Source organism: Buteo buteo, chromosome 20, assembly GCF_964188355.1.
Source record: "Buteo buteo chromosome 20, bButBut1.hap1.1, whole genome shotgun sequence".
Lineage (NCBI taxonomy): Eukaryota > Metazoa > Chordata > Aves > Accipitriformes > Accipitridae > Buteo > Buteo buteo.
Genome location: NC_134190.1, coordinates 14,796,390 through 14,824,003, shown reverse-complemented (window position 1 = coordinate 14,824,003; position 27,614 = coordinate 14,796,390). Strand labels below are relative to the sequence as shown.

Here is a 27,614-nt window from a genome sequence, read left to right as displayed (position 1 = left end):
ATGGTTGTGAGGGGGTTTGTTTTTTTTCCTCTCCTCTCATTGTAACTGATTTATTGCCTGTATTTCTAGTAGCAAAGAATACCTTAGACCTTATGTAATTCTGCCAATAAGATCCATATCTGAGGTTAGAATTACATTAGTCTTTGAGCGGTGTTTTTCATTCTCACCACAGAGACCCTCCTAAATTGCCACTTCCAACAGTCCATGAGCTCTTAGCGTGCTAGTTGTGCTGCATCTTCAAGATACTCATCTGGCATAATGTTGAACCCAAGCATGGTCTTAATAATAAAATGGCTAGTTTAAATGCCATATATAGTTTTAGAAACAGTTAAGATGCTTTAAAAGTAATTACATATTTGACAGGTCCCTTTTTGGGTAGATTTCACTTTGCTAAAATGTATCCTACCATTCATATCTTATAAAACAGCTTGTCTCTAGTTTGAGCTTTGTTTTATCAGATTTATTGGCAAAACATTTTTATGACGACAAAACTGTTGTAATAAATGTGCTCAGTGAGTTGCTCTTAAATGCACTGACTTGGGACTGTACCTCAGCTCCCTTGCTGAGCACTTACATATCAGTTGTATTTGGATAATCTGCTAAAGGGAAAACTTGTTTCTAGTTTCCTGTATTCCTTACTGTAGAATAAAACTACTTTTCAGTGTTAATACACTTCAGTTGAAAGTAAGTGTGTATGCCAGCATAGCTGGCTTCTCTCAAATTACACTTGGAAAGTAGAAACTAAAAATATTTTTTTCCTTGAACTTTGCATCAGTTCAGTAGGTACTTTAAAATAAAAATAAGCGTGATATTAAAAACTTAAAGGTGCTGCTCAAAGCCACAATAATAAAGAAAACTTTCTCTGAAAGTTGATCTTTGGTCATGTCACGATCTAGCACTGTTGGATTATCTTCTGGTTGATGGAGAAATCAGTATATTACTTTGGCCCAATTATTGATGTTACTTTTCTGAAGCATACATGTGAAGAAACAGTGCTGGTATGTCACATTCATCTGTGCTTTAAAAAAAAAAAAAAGGCAAAGTAGCTTCCCCCTGCTTCTCTGAGCTTAGTGATTTCATTGATCATAATCTTGATCAGATTGCTTAAATTAGTGAATGCCATTATCGACTAGATTTTCATTGCCGTGGGAATGTACAGTTCTGGATAGTTTCAGACTGTAGGTTTCCTGTTTTGTTCCTTTCTATTAAAAAAAATAAATCTTCTAATAAGGTCAATAGCATTTATTTGTTAACCTTGTGTTGCTTGTGCCCCTCTGCAGCTACAGCGAAGTCATGGTTAAACGCACAGCCATACAACTTGCTATCCAAATTGCTGGTTTTCAGGCAGTCCCTTCGCATTGCCTACTTTTTTCCGTATTTAACCCTTCAGAGCTGAGTGTTCCTATTTCTCGACTGAAGTGCAAATGCATGCTGGTATTAATGCTTCAGCCTTGAGGAAACCCATGTCGCTGCCAGCGGAGGGTTAAAGTCCAGAACTGTTGTTGTACGCGAGTAGCGTTGCAGAGAATTGTCCGGTTTGAAATGCTCTTTGTAAAATTATGACTTTCCATCAAACGGGTTCTAGGAAAATCTCAGTTCTGGAACAAAAGTAATAATTCTGTCATGTGTGCGAAAAGTTAACAACACACAGTAAATTAATCGGGATAAATATTTATGTAACCATGAACAGCAAAAGCCTACAATATAGGATTATGTGGCATTTTTACATGAAACAGGCCATTAAAGTTACTATACTGTTGCAGTTGAGGGGGAAATAAATAGTTGGTTTGTATTTACAGGTTTGGTTTCATGAATAAAACTACTGTATGAGTTTCAAAAATGTTAGATAAAAGAAGTTTCTGGCATATGTGTTCTTTAGTTGAAATTGAAAAAGCATTGCCCTCTTTTTAAATTGGATGTCTAGACAGGGGAGATCCATTTCCTTTTACTGAAGAGCTGAATATTCTCTAAATCTAGATTAGAGCCTTTACAGGCAGATGAGATGCGAATCAGCTGTTTTAGAAAAGTTAACAGGCATTTTTGTGTTGCATAATTACCTGTGTGCAGAGGCCCTGTGTGTATGAGCCCTTTCCTTCCTGAGCAATAGTACTATCTGAGTTACAGATTTAAAAACATATTTCTCGCTTTGCCTGAAAGCAGCCTTCACAATGCCTGCCCGTGGTTTACTTATGGGAAGCATGGGTATGTTTTGCAAGAAGCTGGTTAAACCTAATCCTATTTTTTGGTGATGGTTATGTAGATGAATGAGTATATTTTATGTTGATTAAATCCTGCTCTGGGATTCAAAATCTGGCTGCTGAAGGGTTTTAACTTGGGGGCAGTCTACCAATATTTCAGGATTTTCTTTTTCTGTATTCTTATTGAATATTCCTTACTCCTTTTGACACAGACCTCATCCAATGCATTTCATACCATTATTTCAATAGTAAACTGATGGATAGAGGAGTGTTTTGAAAATAGTGAGTGATGGTCTGATGTTCTAGCATTTTAATACTCTTTTTTTTCTAAACATGCTTTCTATCAGTATTCATTGATTTTTATTATTTTTAGGAACAAGACCAGTGCAGATTCCCATGCTGATATATTATTCAGTGTTTACTTAAATTAACATGCATTGCCATTTTTTTAAATATCTTTGGGTTATTTAGATTTAGTCTTAAATATCTTAAAGTATATATAAAATATATATATAAAATAGTCTTAAATATCTTAAGCTCTTAAAGCTTTCTGCTCGCACGAGAAAAGTTAGCAGATTCAGGTTTAACTTAAACGTTAAAATCAAAAGTTGACTTATTGTTGCAATGCCATTTGCAGCTTTGCAAAACTTAGTTATTTAGAAACATCTCAACTTTTTCACTGCTGAAAGTGCATGTGATCCTGCTTGTACAAACCTTGGGTCATTGGCACAAAGGCTATTTAACTTTTATTAAATGTGAAATGACTGCATTCGTATCAACTGTAGTCTTTACCCTGAATACTTATAAGCAGGTAGAGATGGTTCATGAAATGCAGCAGACAGCTACCCACCCTTAAGATTTATTGTTATTGTTGTGATTAATTCTTCTTCTTTGTGTCTTTAACTTATACGGTGTCTCATCACTACTCAAATTCTTTTGCTTTATTACTTTGTCTATGATGTTATGTAAATCAAAGAAGCCAAGAAAAGGTGAGCTGTTATTTTTTTGCCCTTCAACTAGTTTGCATTTTGCCAAGTTCCCACAGGGCATCCTGTCTTCCAAGCCAAGTAATTCTGGAGATGCAAAACGTCCGTGGTTTCCACACAAACCCCCCACTCCAGAGCTCTTGAGGGAAGATAAAGTACAAAGTTGATCTTAAGAAAACCATATTTTTTTTGTTTGTTTTAAGTTGTAATTGTGTGGATATTGCTGTGGATACTTGGCATGAGGAAATGGTGCATCAGTTGGTGGATGTGAGAATGGCAATGCTCATGGCATGTATCTTTAAAACCACATAGATTCAGGATGTTGATGATAATTGGCATGGTGCAAACTGAAAAATGTAGAAGCGTGTGTTTTCTAGCCTTAAGAAAAAGTGATTCTTTGATAATATTGTAGTTAAAGCCGTAATCCACAAACATACTACAGATGCTTTCCTCCTATTGAAACACGTCATAAAGTAATTAGCTTGGTAGGTGTTGTCCTGAGGGGCTTCATTCCAGATTTAGATATCTGTATCATGGGATGATATGAATTTCCTAAATTGGTTACCTTAAGTGAGGTTGTGATGCAAATGGAGATATTTTGAAGAAGTCCACTGCTGTAAATCAAGTTTATTTGAAAATCTTTTGAAAGCTATGGGGGGTGGATGAGATTTTGAGACTGAGGTGTCTGGGGCTGCCCTCAAGCCCACTCAAAGACCTCTCCCTAGTTTTTCTTTTTAACTATTCACTTAACAGCTTTCAAGCTGTCACTTGAAAGAAACGCTTTTTTTAGTTTGAGCTGGTTATTCTGTTCTCTTCAGTGGTGTGCTTTAACCCAATGTGTGTTGCAGCTTCCAATTATATATATCTTCTTACCAGTCCCAACCCTACTTCCCTTTTGCTGCAAAAGTGGGGAAGCCTGAAACTTTGAAGGTTATGGGAAGTTTTCTGGTAAAGGGAGGGAAGGAAGTGGGCAAAATGAAGATGGTGGTAGGAAATGGGCAAGAGCCTGTGTTAGAGCATCTCTATGTTTGTCCTGTGGTTATCTACGTTCTGCCTTTTTCAAGACTATTAAGGAACTGGAGTCAAGATTAGGACTTGTGGTTTCATGACTTCAGTAAAGGATAGAGTGGGAAACAATTAAGGCTGTAAATAAATCTTGTTCTTACTGTTCTGTCAACTGTAGTATGGGTGTTCCAGTGAAGTATCTGGTGTGCCTTATCCCAACAATGCTACTTACTAGTACTTTCCTAATGTTTGTGAAAAGACTATAAAACCAGTTAAGGTCTTGTAAATCTTCTCCATTACTTTGAAACTTTTGGGGCTGATGGAAAGAACATGACTTGTTGGTACTGTGTTGAGATTGTCTATATCATATGTTTGTCCAGAAGTGATGTGCGTGTTGTGTCCTGCCAGGATCTTGTCTGATGGGTTTTCCTGTGTTTTGAGGCTTGGAACTAATTTTAAAATGTTTGTAGTTAGCATGTTGGTATTTCTTTTTACCTCATTTGTAGTATATGTACAGAAGAAATTTATGAACAGTATGGGCAGTATATAGTGGTAAACAAGGATCTAAAATGTCTTTAAGTGTGAGGTGTTGGGTTCATTGTGGGGTTTTTTAACTCTTTAAAGCCACTGGCTTTCTGTGGTGTCAGAAGGGGCAATAATGGAAAACTAATTATTCCAAAAAGGATCTCTTGAAGTAATGGTTATAGTGGAGTGGTGAGATTATTATATTGCCAGTGGTCACACACAATGCTCACTTTGTGTAGAAACCAGCTTTGTGTTTTGGTACTGTCTTAGGGTTCAGAAGTAGAAATAAATCGCTGTGGAATAAAATAATTTTACATGAGGGCTGACATGCAGTAACCAATGTTGTGCCTGCCCTGACAGTAACCCAGTTAGTAATCCCATGTGTGCAGAGAGTTTGGAGAGTTCGTATGTATGTATTCCACGGATTCACTAATGCCTAGGGATCCTCTGCAGGAAAAGCAATGCTTTCCTTTTTATCTGAGGCTTCAGAAGACCCACATTTGCTATTTGCTGGCTTTGCTTCACTTTTTGTTAAGTTACATTAACCCAACAGTTTAACAATGTCACAGCAAACCTTGGATTGTAGTACTTTGTTTCAAAGATAGTGCATGAAAGTGTATGAAAGCTACTGCATGTGAGAATATTTTACAGTCAGTCTTCAGAAAATGTAAGAAAGCCTCTTCTTGAACTTTTCTTGGGGAGGAATTTATTGATCTTGCTGAGTATTTTTCCAGCTGATACCCTAGACCACAACTGTCTCATCCATAAGGAGTTCTACATGCACAGCCTGAATGTGGATTTTAAGAGCTTGCATAGCACGTTGCTTTGTAAGAAGCTATTGGTGGAAAAAACAAGTTTTTCCAACCGAGCTATTGGTTGGAATAACCAAGTGCTTAAAAAAAACTTGATTGGCACTAGCACTTGGCTGATCTTATGTAGCTTAACTTCCAAAATGCATGTTTTCCTTACTAAGGGAATGCTGCTTCATAAGTATGCTATAGTTGAACTTATGTGCTTTCTGTTTTCTTGCCTGAATTTGAACAAACCCAGCAAATCACAGCCCTATTGTCCACTAGTGTGTAGCACTGTAATGCAGCAAAAATGCCACAAGGTGGCTCAACAATATAGCACCTCAAGCATTTCTTAAGTCTTTGGTTCACTTCACACCACAGTATTTCACTACAGTTTAGCACTAATGTGAAAACCCTTGTTCTGTATAGTGCTGCAACCTGCTATCGAGTTTTGAAGAATACGTAGTTACTTCAGTGCATCACTGTGTGGTCTGGATTGCATAAGCGCGGAGACAGCAAGGTGTCCTCCTCTACGTGCTCTTATAGTGTGGTATTACAGCAGACTTGTATTTCAGTCATATTTTGGAATTGATACATCTGAAGGCAGTTTTTTATTCACTTCTGAAGCTTTAAGTGAAACTTCATTCTTAAGCCCTTCAAAGTAGGTGTTGTCTTAATGTTTGTAGGGGGAGAAAATGAAAATAATAGTATTTTTATGGTACTGAAATGCGAACTCTTTCCAAAGAAGTTAAGATACAAATGACCATGCAGCTACAGAAAGAAACATGATACTTGGGATCCTAATCTTCCTAATATGCCTAGGACCAAAAAGTAACTATAAAAGTGTCACCTTGTTTTGAAATAAAAATGGGAAGTTCTCAGCAAATAAGATGATCTTTCAGCCCACACAGTTTCCAACTTGAAAACGAAACTAATGTTTTTCCTGTAGCTGTGGAAAACGACCAGTGTAATGAAGTGATTATATCCTATGTTGACTACCACATTAGGGGCTAAAACCCGTGAGATTAAAATCAAGAAGAGAACAGGAATAGCAAAGGCATCTTGGATACTGAAAGTGCTGTGCTGTTATTCTAATATAAGATGACGATGGACATGTTTCACTAATCATGCTGACATGGCATGCTTAGAAGTAGAGTCAGAGACAAGTGCTTACTAATCTGTTTTAACTTCTGGTACTGAATGCACATGTATATATCTGGAGTTCATCCAGCAGCAGCGAGAAGTATTTTTAAATAGGAGTCTTCCTGCTGTACTCAGAACTTTCACCCAGTTCTTCTAGTTTAATTTTGTACCTGCAAATAAATAATAAAATTTTTGAACTATGACAAGATTAAAAAATACTGGGAGGACGGCACAGAAGGTGGCAGAGCTCACGTAGCCCTGTACCAGCTTGCTGGCAGGTAGCTGCAGTATGTGCAGCCCGGCAGCTCGGGGTGGTTCACGTTGTGGTAGTCTTTTCTCCAGTCAGTAAGGCTTTGTCCAAGTCCATGCCTGCGTTTAAGGAATGGTTGTGGTGCCTCAGCTGAATGCAGGCTGTAAAAATTGCTCTGGCATCTGTGATTTCTGAATGGCCAAGAAACAGGGGTGGCCCTCAAAGGAACTGGAAGCTGGGAGCAGTTTTGTAGAACTGGAGCCCCTGAGGTGGAACTTGTTTGGTTAAACATGCGTGCTTGTCTGCCCTTCGTAATGGACTAGTTAACATGGATCTCAAATAGCAGATCTTTGTAAAGGGAGGATCCAGAATGCTTAATGCTGCCTTTCTAAGCGTAAGCAAAACCTCAAGAAGGGAAGTTTGGTGAATACCAAACTGTACCACAGCTGCTTTGTTCATAGCTTTGTTCTGAGATCTTCCTTTTTGAACTAGCAGGTCTTTTTTCTTTCACAGCCCTGTGCTCTTCAATCTCCTCTGTGCAGCATACTGACTAAAGGGTCTTTGCTGGAAGCAGGACCATGGTAAAGGGAAGGGGAAATGCTGTGTCTAGACTAAACCGCAGCTCTTCCTCCTCTGATGTGGCCAGTTCTACCCAACCCAAGCCTGTAATGGAGGGACTGGTGAGGTGGTTAAAGGCTTAGGCTATTTTAGATGCTCACTCAGGATGCAGGCAAGGAAAGTCAAGTCTCGTACTTGCCCCCATGTGTCACCATGTTTGTCCCACAAATGAGTGGGTCTTGTGTTACTTGCCCAGGCAAGAGCAAAATACAGACTCCAATGGGAGTAAAGGGAAGTGGTGTCTCAACAGGAGTTTACAAACTTGGCAAGAAGCTTCAGCTGAAACATGAAAGGTAAATTATTTTGTGTTTGAGTCTGATATGGTAGAAAGTGTTTCCTCTCCCACCGCTCCAATACGAAGTCTCTTGAGCGGAAAGCTGCTTGGCAATACTAATGGTTACACATCCGACAAAACCACAGATCGCCGTCTCTTCCTATTACAATACATAACAGCAAATTCTAATACAGCTTTTACTCCATGTAATTGAAACTACGAAGTCATCTTCTACTCCCTCTCCTTTTTTTTTCCTCTTGGTTAGTAGCCACTATGGCTTCTGTGTACAATCCTTCAACAGACCCCTGCTAGTTGGGCTACTCAAAATTCATCACAGGCTTGGATGAAAACATTAATGATGTTAATGGATCACTTTAATTCATTGATTTGTAGTGTATCAATATACTCTTTAATCATTGCTTGGAGATTTTGGATTCAGAACAGATTTGGGGCTTTGATACAAATAAGGAGATTTACTTGCTTTAAGTAAACCACTTTTTCAAAGAAGTGACAGAATCAAAACCTAAAACTTTGAACAACAAATAGTTTCAAGATCCTTAACTTTTAAGCACACCAGAATATTCTGCTGAAGGCTACTGGTATCTCCAGGGAAAAAGCAATGTTGTCGTGGTAGCATTTTATATTGTCCCCCTACCCTTCCCCTTACTGGGTAATATGCAAACATCTCCTCCAGTGTTGCAGATGGAATGACCCAGAATTGGAGCCAGATACAACTTTTTATTAACTTGTAACTGAGGTAGACAGAAAATAATACTCCAATAAACAAGTTACGACCAAAAATTTTTGTGCCATTTATGGAGAAAGGCCCTGGATCAGCGAGTACAGAGTGTCTACCTCCTTTGGCGCCTTTGTCGTGCTCTAATTGCAAGTGAAAACATGCTTTTATTTTCACATCTAAGCAAGGTGTACATCTATTTTCAGTAGTACTATCAGGCTTTTTTGCAAAAAGATACGTATGTGTGTAAATGTTTGGGCATACGTATGCATGCACTATTTAGCTGTTTTTCTTCTGTGAAGCAAAAACTTGAATGTATTAGTGCCAGGCTGGTGGCGGGGTTTATAAGGTGTGCCTAGTTTGTACGCCGGCTCCTGGAACGAGAAAGGAAATGCTTGAAGTCTTCTGGCAAAGTTATTTTAAAATGACTTCAGCTTTTTTCTTAACCACAGAGCCTCATGCTTGTGTTCTGTGTTATAATAGAATAATTGCCTTTTTCTTTCTCTGTTTTTTAAGAGAAAATAGAAAATGCATCTCATGCATAGGCGCCTGCTTAATCATGCCTTCCTGCCATTTTATGGAAACCTGAAGTCTGGTGAAATCACTTTTTTCTTTTTTTCTTAGATTGAAGACTGAGAAATGTGGCAGGAATGGTTGGAATCTGCTTTCTTCTAAAACTGAAATTGCCCTATTTGGGTTTTAGTTTACTTTGTGTTAGATTTGACTGCTTTTTGTAGTTTTGATAGGTTCAAAGCTCATGTCAGTGTGGTAAGTATATTCTGTTGCAAGTATGTAGGAAGGAATATTTTTCCAGCCTCTACTGTCTGCTAAAGGAGAACAAGACTTTTGGCAAAAAGAGAAAGGAAAAACTGGCATTGAAAAGAGCCAGTATTAAAATGATGAGACTTGAAAGGATGCTGTAGGAAAAACTGGAGTGAGGGAGGGAACGGGGATTCCCCTTCCCCTCCTACGAGGAAACATTCAGTCTTTATTTAGTAAAGGTGTTTCTCATTTCGGATGAGCAGGTTAACAGTAGTATCCTGGTAGGAAAACCTAGCCGCCTCACATATGTTGCTGTTGTTTTGTACAATATTAACTTGTACAATATTAACTGTAGTCATTGTGTTTTCCTGAGAGAGGTGGGGAGGAGAAACCAAAAGATCAGACATATCACCTGGAGTACAAGGTCTCCTTATAAACTAGCCTGTTTCCGTGTTCCCTGAGAAGTATTTATCACTGGATAAATATTTATGATGTATGATCTGATACAGCAGAGTTATGTTGTGCTACCTAATCTTTTTCTGGCTAAAAGGGTAGTCCTCTGAAATAGTGCTCTTCTACTTGTGTGTTGTTAAAAATAAAATACAGAAAAGTGTTTGTCTGCAGGACCAGGTGGTTCTCTCTGGTATCCAAAGGCAAATTGAACATACTTTGCTCTTTCAAAATAATGATGCTCTAGATGTGAAGCAGTTAACCTTACAAGCAAAAATGTTTTGCTTTACCATTCCTGGTTGTGAGGTACCCCAAAAATTAAAATATATGTGAAGTACAGATTTCTGTGCCAAGAACTAGAAGTAACCAGACTTTAACCAGTTTTGACAAGTAACCAGTTTTGACAAGGGTAGGTTGGCTGGTTTTGTCTGTTTTGTGTTTTTTTTTTTAATTAAAAGTTTAAAATAACTTTTATCCATTTTTTTTCTATGGAAAACTCATACCCTGTAGTCACCAATTTCATTAAGCTTTGAGTCAGGCTCTGGACATTAACTGGGGCCCTGACACATCTTGCATGTGACACTCCACTCACAAGTACCATGGGTCTTGGAGATTCTTTGTATTTATGCTATTTCATTCTGGGAAGAAAGGGTAAACAGTCTAACCCAGTTTTGGAGTAAATTATGGGAAATTATTTCATTTTCTTTTCTAGTTTACCTTTAAACCTGTAATCCTACTTGACTGAGTTTAGGTTAAAAAAAAATAATTAAATCCTATTGCTATTAGGGGATTGGCATTTTACAATTTCCTTTTTTGTCAATGTGAAGTTTTTGTTAGGATGGCTTTTTTGTTTGCTTGAGGCATGACACAATATCAGATGGGTGCTAATTTTGATGTTACTACCCAGGTATTCTGCTACAAGGAATTCTCATATGTACCTTGAGAACAGGTGACATCAAAGGGGCTTTAACGGGGATTGTAGCTGGTTCTCTAATTCTCAAGTTTAAGTTTTATCAAAAGGCTGGTTAATAAAACGAAATAGGATAACTGTAACTTATGCTGGAATTTAAATCTCACTAAGTTACAGTTAGATTAAGTTGTTCTCTTTGGTCTGGCTTCTTGAAGGGTAGAGGAAGAAAAGAATGATCCTTGGTACAGCTATATAGGTGATTATATAAATGTCTTAAGACATTTTGACACCATTGAAATAACATCAACTATCTGCCTACAGTTTATGGCTCTTAATCTCTTTTTAATCTATGTTAGGAAAACTGAAGTGCTGAAGGCTTCTATAGAAGATACTGTTATAAACTGTTTCTGCTGAAGGATTTTTTCTTGTTTCCTCTAATGCAATAACTAGTTAAGATGATGTAACATGCAAATTATGTTGACAATAATGCTGTGGATAATAGGAAAGAAAAAGGAAGAATGTAGACTCTGATTTTTGCCTACTTTAAAAAAGCACCAATCTTCATGTATACTAGGTAAAAGTAAAATGAAAAAGTAAGCTTGAAAAATGGTATTTGTATCACTGACAAAGTGATGCCTGCAAACTTTTCTAACAGTAATTTTTTTGTGAAAGATTGATACTTTAATATCAAAAGGCAATCTCAAATTTATCTGTCAAAAATCAAGTCAGTTAAGAGTAATGATGCTAAATAATCATTGTGGCTGACACTTGATCCCTGTAACACTTCAGTTAAGCAGGATAATGATTTATTACATTTATAAGTCAGAAATACACTGTTCTGACTTGTGTAGACCAGCCTGCTTTATCAGGAGAATGATTCTTAGTACAAGCACCAGAGGAGTACAGACTTAGTGTATACCACTGTTAAAAAATGATGGGTTGAACTGTAATATTTTCTGTCTGGTATCACTTTGGCACCTGTGGTCAAGCAGTAGCACGTGCTGTTAGCACTGTGCACGTTCCTGTACATACTGTGTGCGTCACACGTACCGATGCACCAAGGCAATGAGCTCCTGAAGAGCTCAAAGAAAATTAAGATCCCAAGCTTGGAAATGTTGCTGAAAATAGTGATGTTCAGACAGGATTTGGTCTGTGGTGGTGGTGGAAGTGATGGAAGAGAGCATTGGAAAGCACTGTAAAACTAGCAGTTGCATGTACTTGGTAAACATGGAGATTTAGAGGTCAAGTCTTGACCCTGGTAGCAGGTTGCAGTCCTGGGAACACCAAAAACTCTTTGGGAGTGGTCAGTACGAAAAGGGCAGCCAGCCTCAGGAGGAAGAATGGGTGAGAGTTGATTGATTGACCAGAATTCAAGAAAGATAGAGATGAAGAGAGAACAGATGACAAATTCATTTTAAACACAAAGGAATTATGAAGAAGACTGTAGACTGGAAGTAGTAGTCCTGGAAAAGATTGGTCTGGAATACTAAAGAGCTATTAAAAAAAGTCTTGCTTACCAGGAACAAAGATGAATTGATGTAGACTTAAGAGTAATTAGAATCCTTAGAGGCTTTCCGACAGGAGCAGTGGTGTTCAGAGCTAGAATAAAAGGGTCAGGGTTTGTGTGCCTAGTAGAAAAGCTTTAAACTTGGAAGCTAGAAAACAGTTTGGGGATTATACTGATAGGAGCTGCACACTGGGCTACTCAGGTGTAGCCCTCATCAGTAATTTTTCTCAAGGCCCCGAGTCCTGGAATGCTTTCTGGTGGTCACATGCTGCAAAACCTATTAACCCCAGTTTCTGAGCCATGATCTTGTCTTCAAAATGTTGTATAATCTTCACTTCCCTAAAATTCATGCCTTAGCATGGTAGGAAATGATTGCATAAATTCAGATTCAACAGAATGTAAGTGTTTAAGGTTCTTTGGTTAAAGTTTTCAAAAAAGCAAAAAAATTATAAGGATGGTTCTGGGATCTGTTACTGATGTCTAGCTATAATTTTAAATCTCCCATATTCATGAAGCACATTCTGACTAGGGAAGGATAGGAATTACAGGTTTGAGTGGCTACAAAGTGGTCACAAGAACACTTATGCTTGTGGAGAGAAAGGAGAATGATTAGAGAAGTTCATTCATAATGAATATCATTCATAATGATTATCATTCATCATAATGAATATCATAATGATTATCATTCATCATAATTAATATCATTCATAATGAGTAGAGAAGTTCTTTAATGACCTTTCTCCTCTAGGAACCGAAATAGTCTTTTACTTTTCTTTAGCTGAAGCTATGGGGAAAGGATTTCTGTTCTACTGCAGCACTAGAGAATGGTGTAATGCTGGGTGAGGTTTGCTGATGCATAAACCATTGTAGGGACCTGACTGAAGCTGTGAGCAAGGCTTGAGAGTTGCATGGATGCTTTGGAAATCAGTATAATGTTTTCCTTGCAATTGTGTTGGCAGACACCAGAGCAGATTTTTTTCCAAAGTATGTTTTCTGTGATCTGTATTCTCCAAAATAAGCTGGGAAATGATTCATTCCACATTGCCTGACAAAGGGCCACAGCAATGTCAGTCCTCTGTCTTAACACAGGAAGAATTTGGGGAATTACACTTGTCTTAAGAACATGAGAAGGAGGAAGGGAAGGAGGGTGCAAGGTAGCTATTTTTGTGTGCCCTTCCAGAGTTGGTGTTCATCATGCAATGACCTGCAATTTGAGGCAACTTGAGTCTGTGACCCATGTGGCTTCTTCCATTCTTTTCATGCATCTTCCATTCTTTTCATGCAGTGACATGGTTTCAGCTTCTTTAGAGTCTTTTTCTTTGATTTAGAAACAGAAGTTCGAGGTGTCTTTCACTAACATTCAGGATTTCTAAGGGTAGTCTTATCCCAGAATTTCTTTGCAACTGCAACCCATCTTTTGCTGATTTCTAACCAAGATTAGCCAGCCTCTGCTTCTTGTTTTTTCCCTTCATTCTTTCCATTTTGAGAAATGGGTCAGTTCCCTGGTGCTCATCTGGATGTCTTTTGGCTGCCTGCATTAAGAGGTAGCACTGACTTGAGTTTTGTGCTGCTGGACCTCAGCCCATTCGGTTTTGAAGGGCCAACTCTTGGGCCGTGTATGTATGTGTTGTAACTCTTCCTCCAGCCTGGGAGAGAAGAAGCTCCACTTGCATTATGTCTTGCAGAAAAGGATCAACAGCACAGGATGAACTTAGCTGCTTCTATCCCTCCCAAGTACGCATTCAGACTTTAAGGTGACTGTGCTTACCGTGACAGCTGTCTTTGTCCATTAGTGCTGGATGAGAATTAGCAACTTTTTTAATAATACCTTGAGTAGACCTGTTGCTGGGGGGGGGGGAAGTTTCTTGTTTCTTAATTTGAGCTCACAAATATGTCTGATTACTGAATGGAGTGAGAGGGAAGGAAAAGCAAAATATTTGCTTGTGGTCACAAACCCAAACAAGCTCGCTTTGGCTCGCTCTTCTCTGGTGGGTTTGGGCAGTGGTTCTCTCCTCCCTTCCTCCTGAACTGACTCATTCCTAAGCCTCATGTTGCAGTGTGCCACACTGGAAACTGCCCTTGAAAAGATGAGATGGAAAGTGTAAGGTACAATAAAATTAAATGCTGTCAAGTAGCAGGTCTAGTTGTGTTTTTTTTTTTCTACAGTAATTACTGTAAACCTAGTAATTAAGGTTGAGAATAGTACAGATTCTTTTATGAAGTCTCCTTACCTGACAATTTTTGTGAGAATTTGCTGTCTCATTTTTTTTTTTTTAAAGTCTGTACTGAACTACAAAATCTGATACTAATGACTATGAGTCACTGAAGAGTTGACTGTTTCTATTTTGGAGCATGTGTGTAGGTTCTTGGTATTGCAATGTAACTTAAACTCTGGTCACTTGAAAAGAAAAGTGAAGTGTTTCATTTTTTGTATTGAGTATAATAGACTTCTACAGATAAATGCTTTTAAAATAAGTTATTAATCTTCTGATGTGTTTGAGAATAGTTCAGACAATACTGTTCTGTGAAGACTTATGTTATTGAATGTGAATCTTATTTTGCTTGATTATATGGGTGTGCTTCCTTCTCTCTACCATCTCCACTTTGAAAATTTAACTAATAGTATTTATATCAGTCTTTTATCAAGATGTGGGATCAGGAGCTTCAGAAACAATCCCTCTCTTTGTAAAACATGTTCTTTTATGTAAAGATTAAAAAAAATTAATTTGGTACATATGTTTCTTTAGTAAGACTTAAGTTTCCTTATTAAATATATTACTTTGGCCTTGCAAGGCATAGGTGCATTTAAATTTCCATCTAAATCTGTGTCTACAATCCACATTTAGTCTTCTGGAAGCTATTTTCTGGAAGCTGTTGATGATTTTTTTAAAATATTCTTAGTATACAGCTTCAAAGCAGTCTGATAGTTTAGTTAAATTTTGATATAATCTAGTAGTTCAGCAGATTAAGAGTTATGCCAGTGTTGGCTTCCCTCTCTGATATTCAAACAATGGCTACTGTGTGAGCTGTGGTTTTCTCCTCTCTTTTTATTCCAATTCCATGGGGAGATACACTTTATACTATATATTCACAGAACAGTTAGAATACTTGCTTAGGATTAGCAACATGGAAGTAATTTGCAAGCTTATGTTCTCAAATAGTTCAATAGTAAACTCATTGGAAGAAAAGTGTTCTGATTTCACCTTCTTCAGAGGATAGCCCAGCTTTTTTCAGCTAGTGAATGCTTTAACATTTAGTGTGCCTCCATTAACTTTTAAGTGTTGAAAGTTTTGCTCTGATGATAAAGTTTTGAAGCTGGCTGTGAAGCAAGCTTAAAGGAAAAAAAAAATCAACTTTTGTGAAACCTTTTGCATGGAAGTGGGCATAAAATTATACAGAGCCTCTTTCCTGGAGGTAGACAGGTACTGTTAATTGCTAAGAAATTGTTAAAAATAATTATACTAATTAATAAACTAGCCTTTCTGAACATCAGAGTTTTTCAAGACATACCAAGCTTTTTCTGAAGGGAAGAACAATCTGGGGGAAGAAAGTTGCTGTGAGCACCTCTAGTATGTGAACCTTGGCATTTTGGGGAGTCCTAGGAAGAATAGGGAGGAATCAACTTCCTCTGTGGTGAAAGCTGAAGCTACTTTATAACATCACTTGGTGTGTCTATGTTAGATAAATTAACGTAACAGCCTGATAGTCAACTTCTGAAATAACTTATGGCAGACCCTGTACAGTGTCAAAAAAACAAAAGAAAAGGTCACAACTTCCTCACCCCCAAAGCCCCAGAAGTTTGAATTGGAGAATAAAAACATGTTGTATTTTTAATGTAGCAGCTACAGTTGTTGGACTAGTTCAGGCTATTCACTCTTTGAACAATTAGCGAGTGCCTTTCATTCTCAATTTTGTTCTCAAGGGAATTTTTTGAGCACCCCTTTATTGAAAAAGCATTTCCTTCTAGCATTCATTTCTGCCATGGTAAATTTACATTTAAACGTAACGGTATCCTTCCCATCTAGTCCAGTATGAAAGCTGAAATCTAGTGTGTATGGGTTTTTGGCTTATTCTCAGGAATTTCTAGGTGCCTTTGAAGGAACTAAATCTGGGATTTTAGTTTTTAGCCTCCTCCCAACCGTGCCTAGTCCTTTCTTATTTTTACCCTCTGCTTTTCTTGTTCATCTTAACTTACTAAGAATCAGACTTGACATTGCCTTCCCCTTTTTGCAACCTTCAAGCACAGAGGAGGATCAGAGAACTGGTGTTTTCATGTTTGGCCTCACAGAGGACATGGAAGAAGGAAGCTGAACTTAATGTGTGGTGCATGGTGAAAAATTTATATATCTTTTTTTTTTCTCTGTCCTCTTGGCTTGCTTTTGCGTGCTTTTTCTGCATACATGTACATTTTCAGTTCCTATTTCAGTATCTTCATTGAAATATTTGGGGATAGATTAATACACTTTATTTAGGATACCTGAACTCCAATTTGTGCAGTAACATTTGCTTCTCAGCATTGAGTTCCTGTCACTTGTCTTTGAGTCTTATTTTTTGGGGGAGAGGGTAGGTTCTCTCTTATCTTGGAGACTATCAATCACATACAATTAAATGACCCAATATCATCGTAGTTAATATGCTGAAAAACTAAAGAGTAAATTATTGTTTATTGTCAATACATTTGGAGATGCTTTAAGGTAGTCACTAACTAATGTGAATTTGATGTTTATTTGCAACATAATAAAAAAAGAAAAATGCAGTGCCATAAAATGTAGGTTCTGAATAATATATGTAAGGGCCAAGTACAGTTACATCCCTTCAAGTTTGTCCAGGATATCAATCTGTTGACTTCAGTATTTATGAAACAGGACCAAACCTGGCATAGGTTTTTGATATCAAAATGAGCCTTTATTTCTGCAATGTAAGTCATAAAAGTGAAGTAATAACTAAAGCATGCTGTGTCTGAATCTCTCACCAAGTAAAATAAGCACCTTCCAGCAACTTACTTGGAACAGGAGAATCTTGACAGTATGTTTTGACTTGCCTTACTTATACCTGCATTCAGAAGGGTATTGGAAAACCTGTTTTGAGAAGGGGTAGGGGGGGAAGAAGTGATGGTTCAATTTCAGGTAGAACCAACCCCAAGTCAGTTGATGAGATTTGGAGTATTGATCTATCAGTGTTTTTACTTGCTTATTTCAATAATTTCCAGGCTGAACAAGCAGACTGGCAATTTCTATAATGTTCCTTAAATCTTCAAACTTTCATTCTGTAGTGAACTACTTTCAGAGCTCAGTGTTGTTCTTCAGTTCTTTACTAAATCTTGTTCTCTAGACTGCTGTTAATGATGGCCAAGGGCAGATCTGTAAATGATATTAACCTCCCTTCAGAAGGACTTGTTTAATACCATAGGAATAATTTCTGCATCAGAGTATTATGCATACTGCACTGGCCTGTGGCTAAGTAGTAGAGCAAATGATTCAATCGTTATTTTTTAAAACACTGCTTAAAGAAAGCAACTCTTGCCTAACAGATAAACGTTTTAGGATACGTTACTAATAAAACAACTAGCTTATTTGCTTGCAACAAAACAGTTACTTTAATAGGCCCTTTTGCTTCCTACTAATAAGATATCAAGCACGAAAGGTGATTAGTTTGTTGGCATGTTTGCTTCCGTTAGGCTTCGCTTGGACTGTATTTTTTTGTTGTCTCCCTGTCTTTCCGTTTGTCTCCGCCTTTTAATTCTGCAGTGCAACTGGATATCAGGTCTATGTATTTTCCTGTGCTTCAGTTATCTGTAAAATGCACAGGGTTCAAGCACATTGCGAGAACCCTGGATGGTCTGTCTTCTGAAAAAAAAATTGGAATTACTTGAAAATACTGATGTCTATGTGATATATACTAAATACTATGGCTGTAGACATATTCTAAAGATGATAGTGCAGATGGTTGAAAGAACTGTAAATTTTCATAGAGAAACTAAGAGGATATTATACTCAGGTAATCCTAATTAGTAATCTAAATTGAATTATTAGAAAAAAGACCCAGCATCCCTAGTTTGCAGATTTCTAACAACTGTTGCCAAGAGGTGGTATGTTTGGCAGCTTCTGTGTGTTAACCTTTTAATCTCATTTACAGTGAGATTAAATGCAATTATAATTTTTACCTGGAAATGAAATCCCCAGATGTGGAAGGTTATAATGATGTCATCTGAAGACTATGGATGAGGACTTTTTTTATCCTGCTGCTGCTTTTTTGGCTTTCCAAAGCATGAAAGCTTTGTGGGACTGACATAGCTGTCAGTTTTGTGAGTAGGGTCCTAGGTGCCTAGGATGGGCTCGTTGGGGTAGTGCTGAACCTGACTAAACTGCTCCTGCCATTGCTGCCTGTGAAAGCGAACAGAGACATGTACTCAAGCTTTTAGTTTGGGGAATAGGGTTAAAAGTGAAATGTGGAAATGCAGAAATCCCCTGCTTCATTGTTGTGACTCTCTTCTAGGGAAAACTAGCAGTTTTCAAATACTTCTGGTACCTTTGGAATTAAAAAGCATTAGTTAGAAATGGATTTAGTATCTGCTTGATACTTTTTCCCCACTTGGATGTTTATTTTGGAATTAATTATTTCAAACTAATACCCTGTTCTGCACCACGCAAACTTGCTTTGAACCACGCAATGTGGAGTGGAAGTTGAAAATGTCAGTTTATTTGTGGTTTAGTCCTTAGTTTAAGGGGTCAGAGTTTGGAACCAGAGAACCATGACATGTAAAATATAAGGGCTTGGAAAGAAAAGGGAGATACTAGTGACTTAGAGTCTGTGAACCTTTGTCTTTTAGAAGATTCTAAAGGTTGTTTCCTTTAGAATTTGTCTTCCTTAAATCCTAGATTCAAAGATTTTAAGATTTGAAGAAGCTTTTGCAAACATTCTTCTAGCAAATGCTAGAAATGACAGTAACCTGAGCAATTTCTGGTCGCCCTTTTCCCTTTGCGTAAAAAGAATGGTTATTTTAAGTCCTACTGAAGCTCACTGATTTTGTTTAGGAGTAGGGGCCCAAAAAATCATAAAGTGCTCCATGCAATGCAAATCTGATTACAATAACCAGAATGCTATTTTTTTACACTGTAAAAATGATAGCTGAGTCAAACTGCTTATTTACCAGAGCTGAAAACAGTTTTGCTCTAAGGTTGAAGGGAGCATTTGGTACGACATGTACTCCATTAACACCTCATTTTTCTTAAGGATGGATTGTCCCTGAGGTGGTATGTTAATTGAAAAACCAGTGGTATTGCATAGGGTTTTCTTAATTTAAAAAAAAAAAAGGCAAACAAAACCCACACGACAAAATCCCAAACCCCTTTTACTGTGAGACCAGTCTCTGCTGTCAGTCAGGGTTCAGGTAGGTTGAAAAGTCAGTCAATCTTCTGTAGGAATTGAGGAAATGAGGTTTACTTCTCAGTGCTGGTGAGTTGTTTACCAGGAACATCCAGAAGGAGCTGTGGGTTCCTTCTCACTGGTTTCTAAGACAAGCCATCCACCCAGCTTTTAATTAGTGTCAGCTATAAACTGTGGAAGCTTTGGAACCGATCCAGTATTTTGATTTCCTTGATCGATTGCCAGATTAGTGAAAAGGGTTTGCACCAGGTTAGAGCTCCTTTGCTCCTCCAGTTTTCCTGTCTCATACTGTAATTGGAGCAGAACTGTATCAAGGTTTTCAGATCTGTTTTGTTGTGCAAGTTTGGCTTCTTTATATACATGCCAGCACAACCAACCATTTAGAAAAGGTATGAGTGTAATCAGCTTGCAGCAGAGTGACAGTGTGTAAGTTTTCCTGCAGAAACTCAGTATTTCAGTTGGGGTGGGAGATGACAGTTAGACCTCTTTCTCCAACATCTGTTGTGTATTTTATATTTGCAGGTGTGAGAAGATATCTATAAAAGAGTAGCTTAGCTGATGTCATTCTTTGAAAATTATTTTTTATTAAACTGAGTGTTAATTTACAACTAAACTTTGACTTGCACATTGTTTTTCTATAATTTCAAACAGTGACTGAAAGATTGTTATATTGTGCCAAAACCAAAGGTGTCACATCAAGTAGTAACCAAACGTTTTCCACTCTGGGGACATCAGTGAAGAATTGCTGTTTCTTATGATCTAGTGATACCTTTTCCAGCCTGGGCTCTACCACTGGTGAAGGAAAGGAACTTAAAATAAAAAAGGAAACAAACAAAAAAACCAACCCCCCAAAAAAAACCCCAAACCTCTCCAAACAGCAAAACAAACACTATTTGCATGAGATGAAGGAAGATACAGCTGGTTGATTACCTGCAGGTGAATCATTGTGTTGGTGCATTATTCCATTAATCCTGAGTATAAAGATAGGAACAAACTGTAGAACAGTATGAAGGTGACTGGTTAAACTGGAATCTTGAAGGAAGTTTCTCTACTTTCAAAATGGAGTGGTGTGGCCTTCATGTGCATCTCAAATGAGAGCACCTATTTTTTTATTGCAGTGCATTATCTGGGAAGCATTTCAGGGGTCTGTGATCAGACGTGGGTTCTGAAGTCTGTCTTACTCTCCGGGGTATGTGAGAGAATCTTTTGTCAAGTCCATTCAAGTTTTAAAATAGACTAATGACTTCAGATGTCTTGATGAAAGCCTTGCAGGAAGGTACTTGCAGCCTCTGCTACAGACCTGTTAAACTGTGCTGTGCTCTGCGTTTCCATCCCTGGATCTTGGTGATGTCCGTGATACCCAAGGCTGTGCACTCTGCTGTTCAGCAACAAGTTGCGGTGTCGATATTTTTCATTCTAGTTTATTTCAGAGATGGAACCCTGTGTCTGTATAAATTCCACCTACCATGGTACTGAAGCATCCAGTGTTATGCTAGCATTGCGTTATACTTTGAAATACAAAGGAAAGATCTGATTACTTTATCTAAAAGTAATTTGTTCTGCTTGGAGTGTTAACCTGCTGGGACTAAGTTTTGATCTTTGTCTTTGGTCTGCCTGCCTAAGTCTGTCTCTAATTTGAGGGAATGTATTCCCTCTGAGCTAGAAATGGATAAACACATTTTAATTACCCTGGACTGAAATGCTTCTGGGGAAGTATGAAGTAATGTCCTTGTGTTAGCTAATATTGCTGGTAAGCATTGAAAAATTACTGGTCTTCAGTCTGAAGAATTGTATTTGTGCTACACCGTGTGGTTCCTAACTAGTTCATGGGGTTTGGGGATAAATGCCTTTTTCCCTGCTATTGAAAAGTAAAGCGAAGTTCCCCTTCCTTTTTTCCTTCCATTAGTCTCTTTTTCAGGTTGTGCTTTTCATGAGTATGAAGGCTAGTATCCTTCAGAGACCCCACCACTTTGTACCATTTTGGAATACTGTAATGCTTAAAATTGTTCTCATTTTGTTTTAACAGCAACTGGGAAGGTTAAAATACTTTTCTTGTACTTGCATTGTTTGTTGAAATGAAATGATCATTCATAGGCTAATAGTAATGTACAAGCCTCTGCTTCAAGCAAGTGGGAAGTTTCTTGATTGAAAGTTGCAGTGAATATTGAAAATGTGTTTAATGTAGTTATCTTATCTAGAATTTCCTGTACTAGAGATCACGTTTATGCCCCTGCAGTTCATGGATCAGTAAAAACTTGGTGGTTGTTCTAGAATTTGGTAATTCTGAAGGATTTTTGAGCTGTTTTCTACCCTTCAGCAGATCCCATCTATGGAAGGCATAACTGAATTAAACCACCTTGGATCATTTGCTTTCCCCAAACAGGAAATGTGTAGCTGGGATTATATAGCCTTTCTCTTATTAAAGCCCTGTAAAGAATTTCCATTGGTCTGAAGTTTTAAGAACAGCGTTCAGGATAGTTATGTAAAAGAAAAGTTCATTTTAAACACATGCTAAACTTTCTCTTTACTTCTGTGTTGTCTTTTTCTTGTAAATTATGCAACATATGGAAAGTAAAATGAAACTGTGTTGTTCATAACAATTTTCCCCATAATTCACTAAAGTATTACACCAGTTTTTCTGTGAACACAAAATACATCAGTCTGAAGCTTGGAGATTTAGAACAATTCTAAGATTAAGGCATTCTTGTGCAGCAACTAGCATACTTCTCTATGTTCCCTCTCCCCTTTTGGTAATAACTTGTAGCATTTTTGTGTGTGATAAACTAGGCCCTTAAGTTTATTTTTACTGGCATAAGAAATGTAGCATGCAGTGGCATATATAGCAGTAGACTTATATAAATTCTAGCTGGTTTATTTTAGTAAAGTATTGTCAATTCATAGGTATTGACAGTTTGCTCACAAGAGAGTTAAAAAGAAGCTTCTTCTCTTAAGAAATAATGATGAAAACCCTCCAGAAATGTTGCAATATTCCTGTATAGGCTTGAACTCCAGAGGGAGAAAAGAGGTGGGAGGATTGCTTTAGACAGCAAGATTAATTTTTTAGCCCAGTTATTGTGTATGGTGATATCAAGAGGAAATAATTTTGTAAGGAGAAGGCCAGAGAAAGAAGCGATGAGATGCAATAGAAGGTCTTGCCAGCTGTTCTACAATGTACTCAATGATTGCTGACAGCGAAGCTGAAGGTTTCTTTCTGAGCCTTTCAGTTGATTTAGTACTGCTCCCTGACTTGGTTACCCCATAGGTCTGTCTCTGTTTCCATGCTCTATCTATAAAATATTATTAGTGTCAGTAAAATCATCCATTAAAATTGTGAATTAATTAAAAATGGTCCCACAAAACCCTGTCAAGGGTCAGTTAGCTGAATGAGCCACGGACAATGGATCCAGTAGAGGCTGGTAAGGTTTATATTACCTTAACAGCCTCTTCATTTTTCAGTCAAGCTTTTCTTCTGGACTTCAGCAAACTTGTTCAATTCAGAATGTGTTGGTGCAGCCACCATACTGTTTCCAGCAATATTAAAATCAGTTTGTTCATCCCTGTTCTGTAAAACCACATTTGAATGTGCCACTTATTAATATTTCTGCAATTAAAAAAAAAACAAAACAAAACAACTTCCCTCCTTTCCCCCTTCTAACAACAGGATGAGTTTGCCTAAGAATTTCTACTGGGAAGCGTGCTTATATATGCACTTTAATAATTTCATTCCTGATACCTGTTTTCAGGACTGTTTGCATATGCTGCTATAGTATTTGAGGGTGTTTTATAAGCAATGTTATGCATAATCATTCATCTTATGCTTATGGCAAAAAAAAAAAAAAAAAAAAGGTTTAAAACCAAGTTTAAGTTGCTTGAGTGAGATCAAACACAAATCATGCCAGAGGCAAAAGTCAAGCCCCCCCCCAGGACTGTTCTTGCACATTTTAAACTAGGAGGGTCCGTGCAACTAAATCTTTACCTCTTGTTACAACAACATCTTCAAAGCTTTAGTTCTTTTCTGGATGATGCCCCTTCTCTTGGGATGAGGCAGAGGGAGAAGACAGATGGTTTGATGCCGACTAGCTTAGTTGATGCGGTGGTGAAGAACTCCTTAAGGGGTGCTCAAATTAGTTTTCCATGTGCGATGTAGTTTGGTATGGAAACTTCCTTTTTCTGTCTACTTGGAGCATATTGTAGTGATTCAATGCATAAGAAATTGCACCTCATGAATCTTAAATGCTTGACTTCTATCTGTTGCCCTTATTTGCTGGAGGTGTTGGCTCAGCCCAGGCAAAAGCCAGGTGGCAGGTGAACCTGCAAATAAGGCGCATGAAGACTATTCCAAATAGTCAGCTGCGTGGTGGTGCTAATCTGTAGTTCTTAAGAGCATTAAAAGGAGGACCTGTGTACTTCATTTTAGGAACTCCTTATGTATACACATATCTGATAATCTTCTCCTAGGGGGCTTAGAGTATTGTTCAAAGAAAAGAGCTGTTCTGAGTCCCCACGTTTCTGAAAATGAGGCCCTCTTGCACTTTGCTGTTCATGTTTACATCTGATGTTTAACGAAACCAAAAGTTCTCTTCCTGTGCCTGCTATGGAAATGTTAAGTGTCTCTTAAAAAAGATAGGATGTTGCCTTTTTTAAGTGCCAGTGATATTTGTACTAAAACCTGCATGTTCTCTTCACATTTTGCCTTTTTGCAAAAACAGCTGTGTTTGTTCAGTTAGTGTACCCCCATGTCCCGTGGCAATTAAAGAATTTATGAATTTTAAGCAAGTAACATTGTGATACTGTGTTGTTTGCCTTTGGTAGGTTGTTACTGATGTAACCAGGAATACATGTAGCTGAACAGTTTGCAAAGTAAGTGAGACAGGGAGGTTTCCCCAGTATTTCCTGTAGTTCCTAGGGTGCAAAGCAATTCAAACGAACTGCAAAGAAACCTTGAGATTAGAGGAAATTACTATGAATACAGACAAAAATGACTAAAATGTGTCCTATGTACTCAGTCTCTCCACAGCTTGTAAAGTCAGTTAAATTTAACGAGTTTCAGGTTTTGTGGAACAGCAAATGAAAGAAGTTAATGTAAGAAATGTTTGTGACAAGCTCTTTAAAGTAATTTGTTTTGATGCTTCCTAAAGGCTCATTTGTGAAAGTTTTAAATAGTTCCTCTGTTTTCAGAGATCTATGCAAACCTGCATAATTCATTGCAACAAAACTCATGTGGAAATATTTAAACTATACGGTTGCTTTACCTTGATGTGTCTCTGTCCTAATCTTTATTAGGAAGCCGTTCATGAAAGCTAGCTAGCTAAAGAATTCTTGATGACTGCACTTGAAGATGGTACAAGGGGTTATTGCTAACTCAAACTGCAGGTTGTTTTTAATACTGTATGAATTGAAGGAACGGGTATTTTGCTGGTGGTTTTGTAGTAGCTGTCTATTCCGAATCCTGTTCCTGACAGATATGTGATTGCTCGCTTTCCCTTTCTAGTTTCCCCTTAGACAAGAACCTTGGCAATTAATGAAACTGGGTGGGTTTTTTTTCCCCTTTTGAAGCTGACAAGGGAAAGCTGTGAAGTTGGGTACACAAGGCATTGTACCATATCTGTAAATATAAGGATGACCTTCTGCAACCTTCTCTGAAAAAACACTGCATCCTTTTGCTATCGCCCAGATAATCCTTATCCTGCTTGGCTTCTCGCCACCAGGAAGCTCAGTCCATGTGGCATCCCAGTGCTTGATTAGCAAGAGTGGCCACGTGGAACAGAGGTATCGGGTCTAGTGTACAATTTCAATTAGTCTATACTTAAGTGTTCTGAACATGAGTGTGTTTATTATATAGTTAAGCATCTTCACTAACTGTTGGTTTTGCTTACAGAGAAAGGTGGGCGCTGTCTGAGTTAATAGTTCTGTTTGTTCAATCAGGTTTTACCACAGAGTCCATGTATTTAATTTATTTACAATTATACTATAGAACATACATTATGTATTTTAAAAAAAAAAAATCCTAGACTGTAAAAAAAAAATACTTTTGAAGCATATTTACTCTTGCTTAAAAATATCCAACAAAATGTGAAGCTGCTTCTGGGCATAATAAAAACGTGTTGTAAAACATGGAATTCTGGCAAGTGTTATCTTTGGAAAAACTAGTTAAAAGCATTGTATTCAAATCTTTGTAGACTGTGTCTTTGACTTTTGCTAATTGTTTCTCTAGGGTTTTTTTTGTGAGAACAATGTTTTAGAATGCATAGGAAGAACTTGTCTTAAGATTCCTATCATTTTTGTTTGTTTTTTTTTTTCAATGAATTGAAGTGTAGCTTTATGTATTTAGGACTCAAAATACATAACAATCTCCTGTTATGGGGAAGAAGAACATGTGTGTAGAGTGCACATTTGGGAACAGCTCTGAAGAGCTCTCCTGTTATGTTTCTCTCCTGTTACTGTTTCTTCAGTTTCTCCTGAAGGAAAGATGATACAAATAGCCAAATAGAGTCATTTAAAATGTAACATTTTGGTCCAAATATTGATATTCTTCCAGAAGAATTTAGCTTTGGGATTTCTGTGGGGTTTTTCTTGTTTATTTGTTTTGAAATGTCAGTTGGATATTTCTTTTTCTATTCTACCGCATAAGTATTGGGAAGTTTATTGCTGTGATAGGGTTTTGTTTGATTTTTATTGTATCTTATTGTATGCCTTCCTGGTGTAAAGAGAAATCTGAGCTGCCCAGAAAGGTGGAAGGTGTTGGGGGCCACCTTTTAAAGACCTCTGTTACTGAAAATTGGGAAGTGTAAGAACCTTGAAATAAAAAGGTGGGAATTGCATAAACAAGCAGAGTTTCTGAAAAATCTATCTGTGCTTCAGTAGGTGGCAGACCAGCAAAAACTGGGCTCTCACCATGCTGACTGGGAGAGGCAATACCCAAGAGAGTAATGCTCAGTTGCGACACAAGCTGTCTTTTCCTAGAACTTCAAATGTCCAGGGGACAGAGTGGTTGCTCCCATGACTTGCAGACCATATCACTGCAGGAGCAGTGCTGCTCTTCCACCCTAGCAAATATTGCAAGACTGAGAGCTGTTAAAGCTCCGTCATACCAATCAAGTATTCCTGACTGCATTTTCAAATTTCTAACTGTGCAAACATTTAAGAAAATAAAAGTTGTCTCACTGTGCGTTACTTCTCTACTCCAGTTGGAACATGCTTTCTTTCTGGTTTTATATTTCTCTGTAAATAAGTCATATTTCAGACTAAATTGCTATGGCCATGTGTAAAGCTGAGTACAGAAGAATGAATTAAAACCTTTTTTCCCTGTAGACACTCATTTACGTCTCCTTCATTAGGCTTTGGTCTCACGCAAACAAGATAGCAAGTGCGAAGTTTATTTTGGTTTCTCTCAAATAACTGACCTCGCACCCTGTTAGGAAACAATGTCTTGGGCTAAACTTAAAGTAACATAAACTCAGGCAGTGAGCAGCAGTAGCAGAAAAAGCCTGCTGAGCATCAGTGTGAGAAGCTGGCGTTACAATGGTGAAAGGAGCTTTAACCTCAGCAGCTGTAGTAAGCTGCTGCAGCAAAAAGTAATAGATATAGTTCTGTCTGGGAGTGAGATGGGTCCATTATTTCTGGTAGGATGTGTGTTGAGCTATGGTCATAAATTCAGGTGGCCGCCCCACTTGCAGTAATAGCCATGTTACTGCTTTTGTTTTGGTTTTCCTCTGCAGGATGTTAAAGGTAAAGATGGCATGCTAAGACTTCATATTTTCCTCCTGGTGTCACTTCACAAAATTACTCATCTGTCTTAAACATAACAGACACTGTATCTCTTCCAAAACCATTTCTGGGCTTTATAGTTTATTACTGTGACAACTCTGAACTTTCATATTTCGAGGTCAAAATTATTCTTTTGAGAGCGTGTCCTGCAGCTTAGTCCTGGCTTTCCCGGTGTCTTTGCTCTGTGCAACTGGGTTCTGTGTGTTTGGGTTTCCACGGGGCAGTGTTTGGGGTTAGTTTGCATTTGTGGCAGATTGAGGGGTTTCCCCACCAAGTTGGCTGCAGCAGTGTTAGTCACCTAATGGG

General features: G+C 37.9%; 1 protein-coding gene across 1 annotated transcript in view; it reads left to right on the top strand.

Annotated features, from left to right (window-relative positions):
• Window positions 1–27,614, top strand: part of GMDS (GDP-mannose 4,6-dehydratase) — a 425,077-nt gene that overhangs the window by 31,765 nt on the left and 365,698 nt on the right. The window lies entirely within an intron of this gene.